The sequence below is a fragment of the Osmerus mordax genome, chromosome 15, assembly GCF_038355195.1.
Source record: "Osmerus mordax isolate fOsmMor3 chromosome 15, fOsmMor3.pri, whole genome shotgun sequence".
NCBI lineage: Eukaryota > Metazoa > Chordata > Actinopteri > Osmeriformes > Osmeridae > Osmerus > Osmerus mordax.
Genome location: NC_090064.1, coordinates 412,955 through 428,229, shown reverse-complemented (window position 1 = coordinate 428,229; position 15,275 = coordinate 412,955). Strand labels below are relative to the sequence as shown.

Here is a 15,275-nt window from a genome sequence, read left to right as displayed (position 1 = left end):
AAAAAAACGGGGTGAAAAGGGGGTGTGGGCGGAGCCCTGTCGGCCGGTGGCGTTTTCCCGCCCTTTTAGATAAAAAAAAAAAAAAACAAAAAAAAACAAAAAAAAAGTGAGTGACTGAGTGAGTGAGTGACTGAGTGAGTGAGTGACTGAGTGAGTGACTGAGTGAGTGAGTGACAGAGAGAGAGAGAGAGAGAGAGAGAGAGAGAGAGCTGGCTGACATTCAGCGGGGCCGAGGTGAAAAACTGGAAGGCAATCGGAATGAGTTTTTTATCGCCGTGTCAGTCGACACCAACACGGAGTGGACTGGCTGGAAGGCGCATACGATAAACACGTACGGATCTTAATGGAGAAAAAGCCATCAATGAAATGGAGAAAGTGCGGTAAGGAAAGAAAAGCCAAGCGGGCGGGCCGAGCCCCTCTGCGGCCCGTGGCGTTTCCGCGCCTTTTTTTTCCCGAGAAGGATGCGGTTCGCCCCGGTTCTCCCCGGTTCGCCCCCGCGGACGGGTGAGTCAGGGCCAACGGAGGGGTTGGGGGTAGGCCGTTTGGGTCGTTTCAAATCGACGCTCTGGTTCCCCTTCAGCACGCACAAGCCTTTCGCCTTTTACTAAAGACTTCCGTGGAGGGGAGCGCCGACGAGTGGAACGTGGTATTTTTGGGAGGCTTTGCCCGAGGGAGGGCAGAGCCTGATGGACTTGTGACAAAAGCAGGGTGAGGTTGGCTTTGGGGTTAGGTGCGTGCCTGCGGGTAAGGCAGGTTTTGTCTTTGCTTCTTCTGTAGCTGTTTCAATTCTGTTGCCTTTTCCTCGGCTTTCCGCTTCCGTCCCTGCTTGTCCTGCGGCTTTTGGCCTCGGCTTTCCGCTTCCGTCCCTGCTTGTCCTGCGGCTTTTGGCCTCGGCTTTCCGCTTCCGTCCCTGCTTGTCCTGCGGCTTTTGGCCTCGGCTTTCCGCTTCCGTCCCTGCTTGTCCTGCGGCTTTTGGCCTCGGCTTTCCGCTTCCGTCCCTGCTTGTCCTGCGGCTTTTGGCCTCGGCTTTCCGCTTCCGTCCCTGCTTGTCCTGCGGCTTTTGGCCTCGGCTTTCCGCTTCCGTCCCTGCTTGTCCTGCGGCTTTTGGCCTCGGCTTTCCGCTTCCGTCCCTGCTTGTCCTGCGGCTTTTGGCCTCGGCTTTCCGCTTCCGTGGTTTCGGCCGTTCTCGGTGTGGTGACCGAGCGGCCCAGGTGGTGCACGGAGGGTCCGCGCGCCGGGGGCGTCCGATAATGCGGTCATCGCTTCTCGGCCTTTTGGCTAAGATCAAGTGTAGTATCTGTTCTTATCAGTTTAATATCTGATATGTCCTCCATGCGAGGACAACATATTAAACGGATTTTTGCAACAGGGAGTCGGAACAGGGGCTCGCTCCGTCCGCTCCGCGCATCGCCCCGGTATTGCAGCGTCTCCGGGAAGGGTGCAATCTTTCTAAGCGTGTCAAAGAGAAAAGCTAGTGAGGGAGGGAGGGAGGGAGGGAAGGAAGGAAGGAGGGAGGGAAGGAGGGAATGTCTGAATGAGTGAGGTTTGGGGGAGAGGGGTTTAGGTTAGGGCTAGGGTTTTTGGGGTGAGGGTCAAAAAACCCTCAAAAGGGGGGGGGGGGGGGCCCCAACAAAGCGGAACAAGCGATCCCTACCAAAAAAACGGGGTGAAAAGGGGGTGTGGGCGGAGCCCTGTCGGCCGGTGGCGTTTTCCCGCCCTTTTAGATAAAAAAAAAAAAAAAACAAAAAAAAACAAAAAAAAAGTGAGTGACTGAGTGAGTGAGTGACTGAGTGAGTGACTGAGTGAGTGAGTGACAGAGAGAGAGAGAGAGAGAGAGAGAGAGAGAGAGAGAGAGAGAGAGAGAGAGCTGGCTGACATTCAGCGGGGCCGAGGTGAAAAACTGGAAGGCAATCGGAATGAGTTTTTTATCGCCGTGTCAGTCGACACCAACACGGAGTGGACTGGCTGGAAGGCGCATACGATAAACACGTACGGATCTTAATGGAGAAAAAGCCATCAATGAAATGGAGAAAGTGCGGTAAGGAAAGAAAAGCCAAGCGGGCGGGCCGAGCCCCTCTGCGGCCCGTGGCGTTTCCGCGCCTTTTTTTTCCCGAGAAGGATGCGGTTCGCCCCGGTTCTCCCCGGTTCGCCCCCGCGGACGGGTGAGTCAGGGCCAACGGAGGGGTTGGGGGTAGGCCGTTTGGGTCGTTTCAAATCGACGCTCTGGTTCCCCTTCAGCACGCACAAGCCTTTCGCCTTTTACTAAAGACTTCCGTGGAGGGGAGCGCCGACGAGTGGAACGTGGTATTTTTGGGAGGCTTTGCCCGAGGGAGGGCAGAGCCTGATGGACTTGTGACAAAAGCAGGGTGAGGTTGGCTTTGGGGTTAGGTGCGTGCCTGCGGGTAAGGCAGGTTTTGTCTTTGCTTCTTCTGTAGCTGTTTCAATTCTGTTGCCTTTTCCTCGGCTTTCCGCTTCCGTCCCTGCTTGTCCTGCGGCTTTTGGCCTCGGCTTTCCGCTTCCGTCCCTGCTTGTCCTGCGGCTTTTGGCCTCGGCTTTCCGCTTCCGTCCCTGCTTGTCCTGCGGCTTTTGGCCTCGGCTTTCCGCTTCCGTCCCTGCTTGTCCTGCGGCTTTTGGCCTCGGCTTTCCGCTTCCGTCCCTGCTTGTCCTGCGGCTTTTGGCCTCGGCTTTCCGCTTCCGTCCCTGCTTGTCCTGCGGCTTTTGGCCTCGGCTTTCCGCTTCCGTCCCTGCTTGTCCTGCGGCTTTTGGCCTCGGCTTTCCGCTTCCGTCCCTGCTTGTCCTGCGGCTTTTGGCCTCGGCTTTCCGCTTCCGTGGTTTCGGCCGTTCTCGGTGTGGTGACCGAGCGGCCCAGGTGGTGCACGGAGGGTCCGCGCGCCGGGGGCGTCCGATAATGCGGTCATCGCTTCTCGGCCTTTTGGTTGAGATCAAGAGCAGTATCGAGCCTTATCGATACTAATCGAAATCTCACCTTGGGCCGTGGGCGATCGACCGGCCGGTGGGCGTTACCCTTTTCAGTTGGTGTTTGTCCTTATCATTTTGAATTTGATTTGTCTTGATACTGTGTTTGATTTCTGTCTCTGTCCTTGTTCCCAGGTCCACAGACGGTTGCCGGAGCCAGTGCTGGAGGAGGAGTCACTCACCGGAAATTTCCATTCTTCCACTGGCCTAGCCCAGTGCTAGGCCAGGTGAGTGCCTCCAAGGCCAGTACTTTTCCGGTCCCCCTGTGGGCCTTGTCTTGTGTTGTGTAGTTTAGCCTGTTTTTTTGTTTATCTTCTTGTTTGTTTTGTGTGTCCTATTTGTTTAAATATTGTTAGGTGTTTCCTTTCTGTCTTGTTTTAGTAGTTTGTCCATAGCTTGTTTGTCCATAGTCTTTTTGTGAGTTTTAGTGTTTGTTTGGTGTAGCCTAGCCACCAATCCTTGATTGGTGGCAGGTGTGTCTTGTTAGTGTGAGTGTTTGTCTCAGTAGTTTTCCGTTTGGTGTATTCTTTTATTCTTGTCTTGTGTTTTTGTGTATTGTCTAAGTGTATTTGTGGTTAATTTCTTTTGGCCGGTCTTTTCAGTTGCTTTTACTTTGTTGATTTGGTTTTTGGTGGGGTGTTTGTGTAGTCCAGTTCAGTGTTTGTTACCCTCCATTGTATTGTTAGTGTCCCCCCCCCCCCCCTCCCCCCCTCTATCCCCTCCCCTATCCCCCCCCCCCCCCCCCACACCAGTGTTTGTCTCCCCCCTACCCTCTTGTGTTGGTGTTCCCTCCCCCCCCCCTCCTGTTCCCTCTTGCTGTGTCACCCCCCCCCCCACGTGTCTGATTGTTTTTTGTTCAGTGTTGTTCGTGCCTCCAAAATGTCGGCCGCTCGTGCTGGCATGAGGAGGCACAACAGTGTCCGTTTTTTGTTCAAGGTGGTGGGTGGAGTGAAGGTGGAGATGTCCAGGTTGGACTTCTCAAGAAAGGTGCTGCAGAAGCTGCTCAGGTTCTCGCCGGCCGAGCTGAACTGCATCGTGGCCTTGCCTGCTGGGCAGGGCTTCGATGTCAGCTTCAGCACGGCCATGGTACTGAAAGAATTCTGGACACGTTTCGAGGTGAGCAAAGATCAAGTTACCCAAACGTTCTGCGTGGAAAAACTGACTGACAACACCTTGAAAGTGGTGATTGTCAGGATGTTTAATGAAACTGTGAACCCCGAGGATATCTGTGTCTGGTTGAAAAGGTACTGCACAGTTAAAGGGGTTCCAGTTAGAGTGAAGGATCTGGATGGCATATGGAATGGAGCTTGGAGAGTGCCCATCCAGCAGGTTCCAGATCCGACAGGTTTTGAAGGACTGAGGCAGTTACCCTCAATCATAGTGTTGGGGGAGAACAGGGGCTTCGTGCACTACATGGGACAGCCAAAGCTATGCAGAAAGTGCATGAAGCATGGGCACCTCGCGGAGGCGTGCCAGGAGGTGGTTTGCGGAAAATGTCGGGAGATCGGGCACGTCTTCGCGGAGTGCCCAAATGGGAGAGCTTGCAACTTGTGTGGCGAGCTCTCCCACCTGTTCAGAGACTGTCCTCAGTCCTTCGCCAACAAGCTCCGGGCGGCCAGGGCGCCCGTGGAGCCGATGGGACCAGCCACAGAGGAGAGAGTGGTGGTGGAGGTGGTGGAAGGGGAAAAGGAAGTGGACGAGGAAAGGGCGGAAAAGGAGGTGCAGGAGGAAGTGGCAAAGAGAACGGTCCCTGTTTTAAATATTTTAGACCAGGAGGCCGAGCACGGGAGGCGGGAGGAGCGCGTAGAGGAGGAAGAGAGCCCAGGAGAGGCCGACAAGGTCACCTCCTCCTCCTCCGACTCCCGTGACTCGGCCGAAAGTGAGGTTTTAATGCAGTGTGGCCAACTCCCGGCGGGGGAAAAACATAAAGATCTGTCCGCTGACATCGATCACGCCGGGAAGAGGGGGAGGCCCGAAGTGAGCTCTGAAGAGTCAGATTCCTCTTCCAGGGTATTTCCTTCCAGCTCTCCGAACCAACTGTCCTTTTTAACTGTGAACCTGGTCACATCGTCCCCTAAGGAGAGCTCGGGCCTCCCCCAACGAAAGAAAAAGAAGGCCAAGAGTGAGCAGAATAGTGTGGAGGTCACCTAGATCTGTTTTTAGTGCTTGTTTTATTTGCTGATTATTGTCTCTCTGTTTTATTGGTTTTATTTGATCACCTTTTTAGACCCAACCCCCCTCCCTGTTTTTAGTAATGCACACGTCCCTTTTAACCCCCTTCACCCTTTTTATGGCGCTCACTTTTACCACTCTTAATGTAAGATCGATTAAGTCGAGTTTTAGAGCCCAGTCCATTTTAACCTTTTTAAGCACTGTTCAGACAGACATTGTTTTAATTCAGGAGTGTGGACTGCCTTTTAAAACTTTTTACCAACAGTGGGAAAATAAGTGGAGCCAAGGACCCTCGGTGTGGAGTGGGTCAAACAATAATAAGAATGACGGAGTGGCGGTTTTAATAAAAAATGCACACATCTTGGTGAAGGGGAGCACGGTTTTACATAACGGACGCATGCTTTTACTACATTTGAACTTTTTAGGGAAGGATTTTAAATTGATAAATGTGTATGGTTTTAGCGGGAAAAATGAGAGGTGTGACCTTTTAGAAGATCTGCAGTCCCACCTGCTAGGGAGGGATCCCCTGGTGGTAGGAGGGGATTTTAACTGTGTTTTATCAAGAAGAGATAGGAGAGGAGCTGGGGAACTTTTTAAAGTAGACAGATCGTCGGTTTTATTACACGGACTTTGTAGGGATTTTAAACTAGTTGACTGTTTTAGATCCCTGCATCCTAGAGAGGAGGGCTTCACCTGGTTCAGTGGTGATGGCACCAAAGCCTCTCGCATCGACTACTTACTGACCCGGGACGCCCCCCCAACCGATGCTAGATTAACCCCGGTATTCTTTTCGGACCACTGTATGCTCACGTGCACCCTTTCACTGACCTCAGGTGTGACGGTAGGGAAGGGTCTGTGGAAACTGAACTGCTCCCTGTTGGAGGACGAGGGAATAACAAGGTCGTACAGGGAGCGGTTCAGGGACTGGCAGACCCTTCAGGACATGTTCGAAACACGAGCACAGTGGTGGGAGATGGTAAAACACAGGACACAGACTTTTTTTAAGCAAAAAGGGAGGGAAAAAAGAAGGAAAGCAGAGAGACGCATGGTGGGACTGCAGAAAAGGCTAGAGAGGTATTTTAAACTTACACAGGAAGGGCTGGATTTTAACGATGAAATAAGAGAGGTGAAAAAAGAAATGGTTTTAATGGCGGAAGAGGTGAGCAGAGGAGTGATTTTAAGAAGCAAAGAGAGAGACCTGGAGGAAGGAGAAAAATGTACCAGGTACTTTTTTAAGAAAATAATCAGCAGGAGCAATGTTTTAACGAGTATCAAAGATAAAAATGGGATTTTAAAAACTGACACACAACAGATTACGAAGGTGGTGGAGGAATTTTATGATGAGTTGTTTGAAAAGAAAGAAGTTTTTAATCACGTCATGGACGAGGTTTTAAGCTTTTTAGACAAAACAGTTGTAAACACCGTGCTTTTATCCCAGGATTTTACCCTTTTAGAAATGGACAAAAACATCAGATGTTTTAAAAAAGGGAAATCCCCAGGCGAGGACGGGCTCCCCCTGGAATTTTATCTGACCTTTTGGGATATTTTAAGACACGACCTGTTGACTGTTTTTAAGGACTTTGAACGACTCGACCGACTACCTGACAGTTTTAGGATGGGCATTGTATCCCTTTTATTCAAGAAAAACGACAAAGCGGACCTAAAGAACTGGCGACCTATCACTCTTTTAAACGTTGACTGTAAACTTTTTAGCAAGATTTTAACCTCTCGTATGTCTTGTGTTTTAGGGGACTTGATCCACCCGGATCAAGCCTGCGCCATCCCGGGAAGGAGGATCACGGACAGCCTGGTACTGATCAGAGACGCCATCTGTTTTGCGAGAGACAGAAACATTCGGCTAGTAGTCCTAAATTTAGATTTTGAGAAAGCCTTTGATCGGGTCTCGCACCAGTACCTTTTCAAGGTACTGCAAAAAGCGGGTTTTCCGGGGAGATTCCTAGCTTGGGTGGGACTGCTGTATGGGGACATTACCAGCAAAATCCTTGTTAACGGGTTCTTATCCAAAGCAGTGGAAGTTAACTGCGGCGTCCGTCAGGGGTGTCCCTTATCCCCCTTACTCTATGTCTGCTGTATAGAGCCGCTGGCGCAGATCTTGAGAAGGGACCAACTCATTTGTGGGTTGGGGATCCCGGGGACTGGGGGACTGACTGCCAAGTGCATTTTATACATGGACGACATCAACATTTTATGCACTGACCTTTTATCCGTAGACAGGACCCTGGACCGGACTGACTGGTTTGGCCTCGCTTCGGGTGCCAAGCTTAACAGGGACAAGACAGAGGGGAGACTTTTCGGACCGTGGGGTGGGACAGACATGACTAGGCTTCCCATGACGACGACCCAGACCGACCTCCGCATCCTCGGGGTACAGTTCGACCGGGAGGGGGGAGGGAGCGGAAACTGGGAGGGCTTACTGACAAAAACCCGACAGAGACTGACGTTCTGGGGACTCAGACGACTGACATTTGAAGGCAAGGTTTTAATCATCAAAGCAGTGATTTTACCCTTGTTCTTATTGATCGGTTCTGTTTTTATCCCCCCCAAACCCATTCTTTTAGTCCTCGACAGGATGGTGTTTTATTTCATCTGGGGGTCCAAGTGGGAGCGCCTGAAAAGAGATGTAGTGAAGAGAGCCCCACGAAACGGAGGGAAGGGACTCCCGGATTTTAAAGTGTTCTTTGGTAGCCGGTACACCGCACTCCACCTGGCACTGGCGACGACCCCATCCGGAAACCACAAGACCGCGGCCCTGACCAGATTCTGGATGGGGTCCTACCTCAGGCACCTGCAGTGGATCCCGAAAGACCTGAGGACGCCAGTGTCTTTTAACCTCCCCCCGGCCTACCTTTTTATTAAGACGTTTTTAAAGACACACATTTTAGAGAAAGAACCACTCACCGTTTTAACCAAACACCGCTCTGTTCTCTCTCTTGTGCAGGAACGGGAGGAAGTGACCCGAGTGCGCCGACTCGCCCTGGGTGAGTCGGCCACGGTCTGGCGGAACGTGAGCCACCCTGCCCTGCTGAACAAGCACCGAGACCTCTCCTGGATGGTGGCCCATGAGATCCTCCCGGTCAGAGCCGTCATGCACTCCCGGAGGCTGGCGACGACATCCAGGTGCCCGCGGCCGACTTGTGGCGGAGAGGAGACCGTGAGGCACCTGCTCTGGGAGTGCAGTGCCGCCCGGGACCTGTGGATCCTGGCGGGGCCCCTGATAACCCCGTGCCTGCCGGCAGGGGAGGTCCTAAACGCACAGCTGGTGCTCTACGGGGTGAGCCAGAGGACCATGACATCTGGACAATTCCGCCAACTCTGGCTCACCCTGACATGCTTCAAAGAAGCCCTCTGGACCTCCAGGAACCTGCTGGCGGGGAAGCGCGTGGAGATGTCCACCCAGGCAGCGGCGGAACTGGCTGCAGAGACCCTCGGGTGGTACATCCCACGCGCCATACGGAAGGGGCCCCCCTCCACGTGAAGTGGTCCGGGCGGCAGCGGCCTGGCTGCGCCGGAATGGCTGCCCAGGTCGAGGATCTCCGCTGGGCCCCGGAGGGGGAGGACTCGGTGGCTTGTTCAGCGGGGCAGGTAGAGGCAAGCCAGACAAGCTCATCCCGGTCCTGCACAATTGAGGAACAGAACCTTTAAATGCACTCACACACACACACTCACATAGCCACACAAGACACATAGCCACATACGCACACACACACACATAGTCACACACACACGTCACATTTTTAAAGACACATTGTAAAACATTCCTTTAAAGATGTCTTAACCAAGTGTACATTCTTTTATGGCTTTTTAACACTGCTGTATTTATTCATGATCACCTTGTTGTTTTAGCGGGCACTTTTTAACTACGATTTCGATTCAGTGCTTTTAAAGTAATTACACCAGTGTTTTAGCGCCCCCTATGCCCTGTAATTAATGTACCTTTTAAGAAAAGAAAAGACATGTAAAACGAATTGTTTTTATGAACTGTCAACGGTGAGAACCAATAAATTTTTCTCAAAAGAAAAAATCTGTTCTTATCAGTTTAATATCTGATATGTCCTCCATGCGAGGACAACATATTAAACGGATTTTTGCAACAGGGAGTCGGAACAGGGGCTCGCTCCGTCCGCTCCGCGCATCGCCCCGGTATTGCAGCGTCTCCGGGAAGGGTGCAATCTTTCTAAGCGTGTCAAAGAGAAAAGCTAGTGAGGGAGGGAGGGAGGGAGGGAAGGAAGGAAGGAGGGAGGGAAGGAGGGAATGTCTGAATGAGTGAGGTTTGGGGGAGAGGGGTTTAGGTTAGGGCTAGGGTTTTTGGGGTGAGGGTCAAAAAACCCTCAAAAGGGGGGGGGGGGGGGCCCCAACAAAGCGGAACAAGCGATCCCTACCAAAAAAACGGGGTGAAAAGGGGGTGTGGGCGGAGCCCTGTCGGCCGGTGGCGTTTTCCCGCCCTTTTAGATAAAAAAAAAAAAAAAACAAAAAAAAAGTGAGTGACTGAGTGAGTGAGTGACTGAGTGAGTGACTGAGTGAGTGAGTGACAGAGAGAGAGAGAGAGAGAGAGAGAGAGAGAGAGAGAGAGAGAGAGAGAGCTGGCTGACATTCAGCGGGGCCGAGGTGAAAAACTGGAAGGCAATCGGAATGAGTTTTTTATCGCCGTGTCAGTCGACACCAACACGGAGTGGACTGGCTGGAAGGCGCATACGATAAACACGTACGGATCTTAATGGAGAAAAAGCCATCAATGAAATGGAGAAAGTGCGGTAAGGAAAGAAAAGCCAAGCGGGCGGGCCGAGCCCCTCTGCGGCCCGTGGCGTTTCCGCGCCTTTTTTTTCCCGAGAAGGATGCGGTTCGCCCCGGTTCTCCCCGGTTCGCCCCCGCGGACGGGTGAGTCAGGGCCAACGGAGGGGTTGGGGGTAGGCCGTTTGGGTCGTTTCAAATCGACGCTCTGGTTCCCCTTCAGCACGCACAAGCCTTTCGCCTTTTACTAAAGACTTCCGTGGAGGGGAGCGCCGACGAGTGGAACGTGGTATTTTTGGGAGGCTTTGCCCGAGGGAGGGCAGAGCCTGATGGACTTGTGACAAAAGCAGGGTGAGGTTGGCTTTGGGGTTAGGTGCGTGCCTGCGGGTAAGGCAGGTTTTGTCTTTGCTTCTTCTGTAGCTGTTTCAATTCTGTTGCCTTTTCCTCGGCTTTCCGCTTCCGTCCCTGCTTGTCCTGCGGCTTTTGGCCTCGGCTTTCCGCTTCCGTCCCTGCTTGTCCTGCGGCTTTTGGCCTCGGCTTTCCGCTTCCGTCCCTGCTTGTCCTGCGGCTTTTGGCCTCGGCTTTCCGCTTCCGTCCCTGCTTGTCCTGCGGCTTTTGGCCTCGGCTTTCCGCTTCCGTCCCTGCTTGTCCTGCGGCTTTTGGCCTCGGCTTTCCGCTTCCGTCCCTGCTTGTCCTGCGGCTTTTGGCCTCGGCTTTCCGCTTCCGTCCCTGCTTGTCCTGCGGCTTTTGGCCTCGGCTTTCCGCTTCCGTGGTTTCGGCCGTTCTCGGTGTGGTGACCGAGCGGCCCAGGTGGTGCACGGAGGGTCCGCGCGCCGGGGGCGTCCGATAATGCGGTCATCGCTTCTCGGCCTTTTGGCTCAGATCAAGTGTAGTATCTGTTCTTATCAGTTTAATATCTGATATGTCCTCCATGCGAGGACAACATATTAAACGGATTTTTGCAACAGGGAGTCGGAACAGGGGCTCGCTCCGTCCGCTCCGCGCATCGCCCCGGTATTGCAGCGTCTCCGGGAAGGGTGCAATCTTTCTAAGCGTGTCAAAGAGAAAAGCTAGTGAGGGAGGGAGGGAGGGAGGGAAGGAAGGAAGGAGGGAGGGAAGGAGGGAATGTCTGAATGAGTGAGGTTTGGGGGAGAGGGGTTTAGGTTAGGGCTAGGGTTTTTGGGGTGAGGGTCAAAAAACCCTCAAAAGGGGGGGGGGGGGGCCCCAACAAAGCGGAACAAGCGATCCCTACCAAAAAAACGGGGTGAAAAGGGGGTGTGGGCGGAGCCCTGTCGGCCGGTGGCGTTTTCCCGCCCTTTTAGATAAAAAAAAAAAAAAAACAAAAAAAAAGTGAGTGACTGAGTGAGTGAGTGACTGAGTGAGTGACTGAGTGAGTGAGTGACAGAGAGAGAGAGAGAGAGAGAGAGAGAGAGAGAGAGAGAGAGAGAGCTGGCTGACATTCAGCGGGGCCGAGGTGAAAAACTGGAAGGCAATCGGAATGAGTTTTTTATCGCCGTGTCAGTCGACACCAACACGGAGTGGACTGGCTGGAAGGCGCATACGATAAACACGTACGGATCTTAATGGAGAAAAAGCCATCAATGAAATGGAGAAAGTGCGGTAAGGAAAGAAAAGCCAAGCGGGCGGGCCGAGCCCCTCTGCGGCCCGTGGCGTTTCCGCGCCTTTTTTTTCCCGAGAAGGATGCGGTTCGCCCCGGTTCTCCCCGGTTCGCCCCCGCGGACGGGTGAGTCAGGGCCAACGGAGGGGTTGGGGGTAGGCCGTTTGGGTCGTTTCAAATCGACGCTCTGGTTCCCCTTCAGCACGCACAAGCCTTTCGCCTTTTACTAAAGACTTCCGTGGAGGGGAGCGCCGACGAGTGGAACGTGGTATTTTTGGGAGGCTTTGCCCGAGGGAGGGCAGAGCCTGATGGACTTGTGACAAAAGCAGGGTGAGGTTGGCTTTGGGGTTAGGTGCGTGCCTGCGGGTAAGGCAGGTTTTGTCTTTGCTTCTTCTGTAGCTGTTTCAATTCTGTTGCCTTTTCCTCGGCTTTCCGCTTCCGTCCCTGCTTGTCCTGCGGCTTTTGGCCTCGGCTTTCCGCTTCCGTCCCTGCTTGTCCTGCGGCTTTTGGCCTCGGCTTTCCGCTTCCGTCCCTGCTTGTCCTGCGGCTTTTGGCCTCGGCTTTCCGCTTCCGTCCCTGCTTGTCCTGCGGCTTTTGGCCTCGGCTTTCCGCTTCCGTCCCTGCTTGTCCTGCGGCTTTTGGCCTCGGCTTTCCGCTTCCGTCCCTGCTTGTCCTGCGGCTTTTGGCCTCGGCTTTCCGCTTCCGTCCCTGCTTGTCCTGCGGCTTTTGGCCTCGGCTTTCCGCTTCCGTGGTTTCGGCCGTTCTCGGTGTGGTGACCGAGCGGCCCAGGTGGTGCACGGAGGGTCCGCGCGCCGGGGGCGTCCGATAATGCGGTCATCGCTTCTCGGCCTTTTGGCTCAGATCAAGTGTAGTATCTGTTCTTATCAGTTTAATATCTGATATGTCCTCCATGCGAGGACAACATATTAAACGGATTTTTGCAACAGGGAGTCGGAACAGGGGCTCGCTCCGTCCGCTCCGCGCATCGCCCCGGTATTGCAGCGTCTCCGGGAAGGGTGCAATCTTTCTAAGCGTGTCAAAGAGAAAAGCTAGTGAGGGAGGGAGGGAGGGAAGGAAGGAAGGAGGGAGGGAAGGAGGGAATGTCTGAATGAGTGAGGTTTGGGGGAGAGGGGTTTAGGTTAGGGCTAGGGTTTTTGGGGTGAGGGTCAAAAAACCCTCAAAAGGGGGGGGGGGGGGCCCCAACAAAGCGGAACAAGCGATCCCTACCAAAAAAACGGGGTGAAAAGGGGGTGTGGGCGGAGCCCTGTCGGCCGGTGGCGTTTTCCCGCCCTTTTAGATAAAAAAAAAAAAAAAACAAAAAAAAAGTGAGTGACTGAGTGAGTGAGTGACTGAGTGAGTGACTGAGTGAGTGAGTGACAGAGAGAGAGAGAGAGAGAGAGAGAGAGAGAGAGAGAGAGAGAGCTGGCTGACATTCAGCGGGGCCGAGGTGAAAAACTGGAAGGCAATCGGAATGAGTTTTTTATCGCCGTGTCAGTCGACACCAACACGGAGTGGACTGGCTGGAAGGCGCATACGATAAACACGTACGGATCTTAATGGAGAAAAAGCCATCAATGAAATGGAGAAAGTGCGGTAAGGAAAGAAAAGCCAAGCGGGCGGGCCGAGCCCCTCTGCGGCCCGTGGCGTTTCCGCGCCTTTTTTTTCCCGAGAAGGATGCGGTTCGCCCCGGTTCTCCCCGGTTCGCCCCCGCGGACGGGTGAGTCAGGGCCAACGGAGGGGTTGGGGGTAGGCCGTTTGGGTCGTTTCAAATCGACGCTCTGGTTCCCCTTCAGCACGCACAAGCCTTTCGCCTTTTACTAAAGACTTCCGTGGAGGGGAGCGCCGACGAGTGGAACGTGGTATTTTTGGGAGGCTTTGCCCGAGGGAGGGCAGAGCCTGATGGACTTGTGACAAAAGCAGGGTGAGGTTGGCTTTGGGGTTAGGTGCGTGCCTGCGGGTAAGGCAGGTTTTGTCTTTGCTTCTTCTGTAGCTGTTTCAATTCTGTTGCCTTTTCCTCGGCTTTCCGCTTCCGTCCCTGCTTGTCCTGCGGCTTTTGGCCTCGGCTTTCCGCTTCCGTCCCTGCTTGTCCTGCGGCTTTTGGCCTCGGCTTTCCGCTTCCGTCCCTGCTTGTCCTGCGGCTTTTGGCCTCGGCTTTCCGCTTCCGTCCCTGCTTGTCCTGCGGCTTTTGGCCTCGGCTTTCCGCTTCCGTCCCTGCTTGTCCTGCGGCTTTTGGCCTCGGCTTTCCGCTTCCGTCCCTGCTTGTCCTGCGGCTTTTGGCCTCGGCTTTCCGCTTCCGTCCCTGCTTGTCCTGCGGCTTTTGGCCTCGGCTTTCCGCTTCCGTCCCTGCTTGTCCTGCGGCTTTTGGCCTCGGCTTTCCGCTTCCGTGGTTTCGGCCGTTCTCGGTGTGGTGACCGAGCGGCCCAGGTGGTGCACGGAGGGTCCGCGCGCCGGGGGCGTCCGATAATGCGGTCATCGCTTCTCGGCCTTTTGGCTAAGATCAAGTGTAGTATCTGTTCTTATCAGTTTAATATCTGATATGTCCTCCATGCGAGGACAACATATTAAACGGATTTTTGCAACAGGGAGTCGGAACAGGGGCTCGCTCCGTCCGCTCCGCGCATCGCCCCGGTATTGCAGCGTCTCCGGGAAGGGTGCAATCTTTCTAAGCGTGTCAAAGAGAAAAGCTAGTGAGGGAGGGAGGGAGGGAGGGAAGGAAGGAAGGAGGGAGGGAAGGAGGGAATGTCTGAATGAGTGAGGTTTGGGGGAGAGGGGTTTAGGTTAGGGCTAGGGTTTTTGGGGTGAGGGTCAAAAAACCCTCAAAAGGGGGGGGGGGGGGCCCCAACAAAGCGGAACAAGCGATCCCTACCAAAAAAACGGGGTGAAAAGGGGGTGTGGGCGGAGCCCTGTCGGCCGGTGGCGTTTTCCCGCCCTTTTAGATAAAAAAAAAAAAAAAACAAAAAAAAACAAAAAAAAAGTGAGTGACTGAGTGAGTGAGTGACTGAGTGAGTGACTGAGTGAGTGAGTGACAGAGAGAGAGAGAGAGAGAGAGAGAGAGAGAGAGAGAGAGAGAGAGAGAGAGAGCTGGCTGACATTCAGCGGGGCCGAGGTGAAAAACTGGAAGGCAATCGGAATGAGTTTTTTATCGCCGTGTCAGTCGACACCAACACGGAGTGGACTGGCTGGAAGGCGCATACGATAAACACGTACGGATCTTAATGGAGAAAAAGCCATCAATGAAATGGAGAAAGTGCGGTAAGGAAAGAAAAGCCAAGCGGGCGGGCCGAGCCCCTCTGCGGCCCGTGGCGTTTCCGCGCCTTTTTTTTCCCGAGAAGGATGCGGTTCGCCCCGGTTCTCCCCGGTTCGCCCCCGCGGACGGGTGAGTCAGGGCCAACGGAGGGGTTGGGGGTAGGCCGTTTGGGTCGTTTCAAATCGACGCTCTGGTTCCCCTTCAGCACGCACAAGCCTTTCGCCTTTTACTAAAGACTTCCGTGGAGGGGAGCGCCGACGAGTGGAACGTGGTATTTTTGGGAGGCTTTGCCCGAGGGAGGGCAGAGCCTGATGGACTTGTGACAAAAGCAGGGTGAGGTTGGCTTTGGGGTTAGGTGCGTGCCTGCGGGTAAGGCAGGTTTTGTCTTTGCTTCTTCTGTAGCTGTTTCAATTCTGTTGCCTTTTCCTCGGCTTTCCGCTTCCGTCCCTGCTTGTCCTGCGGCTTTTGGCCTCGGCTTTCCGCTTCCGTCCCTGCTTGTCCTGCGGCTTTTGG

At 53.9% G+C, this 15,275-nt stretch overlaps 10 non-coding genes and 1 pseudogene across 10 annotated transcripts; all 11 read left to right on the top strand.

Annotated features, from left to right (window-relative positions):
* The first annotated feature begins 560 nt into the window (after nt 1-560).
* Nucleotides 561-678, top strand: LOC136958371 (U5 spliceosomal RNA). Its single transcript, XR_010878633.1, has one exon. It is a non-coding gene; the product is annotated as a U5 spliceosomal RNA (small nuclear RNA).
* Nucleotides 679-1,258: 580 nt separating this feature from the next.
* LOC136958431 (U2 spliceosomal RNA) lies at nt 1,259-1,449 on the top strand. The gene has a single exon (XR_010878691.1). It is a non-coding gene; the product is annotated as a U2 spliceosomal RNA (small nuclear RNA).
* Nucleotides 1,450-2,218: 769 nt separating this feature from the next.
* Nucleotides 2,219-2,336, top strand: LOC136958370 (U5 spliceosomal RNA). Its single transcript, XR_010878632.1, has one exon. It is a non-coding gene; the product is annotated as a U5 spliceosomal RNA (small nuclear RNA).
* A 6,830-nt stretch (nt 2,337-9,166) lies between these two features.
* Nucleotides 9,167-9,343, top strand: LOC136958210 (U2 spliceosomal RNA; annotated as a pseudogene).
* A 757-nt stretch (nt 9,344-10,100) lies between these two features.
* LOC136958369 (U5 spliceosomal RNA) lies at nt 10,101-10,218 on the top strand. Its single transcript, XR_010878631.1, has one exon. It is a non-coding gene; the product is annotated as a U5 spliceosomal RNA (small nuclear RNA).
* Nucleotides 10,219-10,754: 536 nt separating this feature from the next.
* On the top strand, nt 10,755-10,945 carry LOC136958169 (U2 spliceosomal RNA). The gene has a single exon (XR_010878448.1). It is a non-coding gene; the product is annotated as a U2 spliceosomal RNA (small nuclear RNA).
* A 752-nt stretch (nt 10,946-11,697) lies between these two features.
* On the top strand, nt 11,698-11,815 carry LOC136958368 (U5 spliceosomal RNA). Its single transcript, XR_010878630.1, has one exon. It is a non-coding gene; the product is annotated as a U5 spliceosomal RNA (small nuclear RNA).
* A 536-nt stretch (nt 11,816-12,351) lies between these two features.
* Nucleotides 12,352-12,542, top strand: LOC136958168 (U2 spliceosomal RNA). Its single transcript, XR_010878447.1, has one exon. It is a non-coding gene; the product is annotated as a U2 spliceosomal RNA (small nuclear RNA).
* Nucleotides 12,543-13,288: 746 nt separating this feature from the next.
* LOC136958367 (U5 spliceosomal RNA) lies at nt 13,289-13,406 on the top strand. Its single transcript, XR_010878629.1, has one exon. It is a non-coding gene; the product is annotated as a U5 spliceosomal RNA (small nuclear RNA).
* A 580-nt stretch (nt 13,407-13,986) lies between these two features.
* On the top strand, nt 13,987-14,177 carry LOC136958430 (U2 spliceosomal RNA). The gene has a single exon (XR_010878690.1). It is a non-coding gene; the product is annotated as a U2 spliceosomal RNA (small nuclear RNA).
* Nucleotides 14,178-14,947: 770 nt separating this feature from the next.
* Nucleotides 14,948-15,065, top strand: LOC136958364 (U5 spliceosomal RNA). The gene has a single exon (XR_010878627.1). It is a non-coding gene; the product is annotated as a U5 spliceosomal RNA (small nuclear RNA).
* Nucleotides 15,066-15,275: the final 210 nt, after the last annotated feature.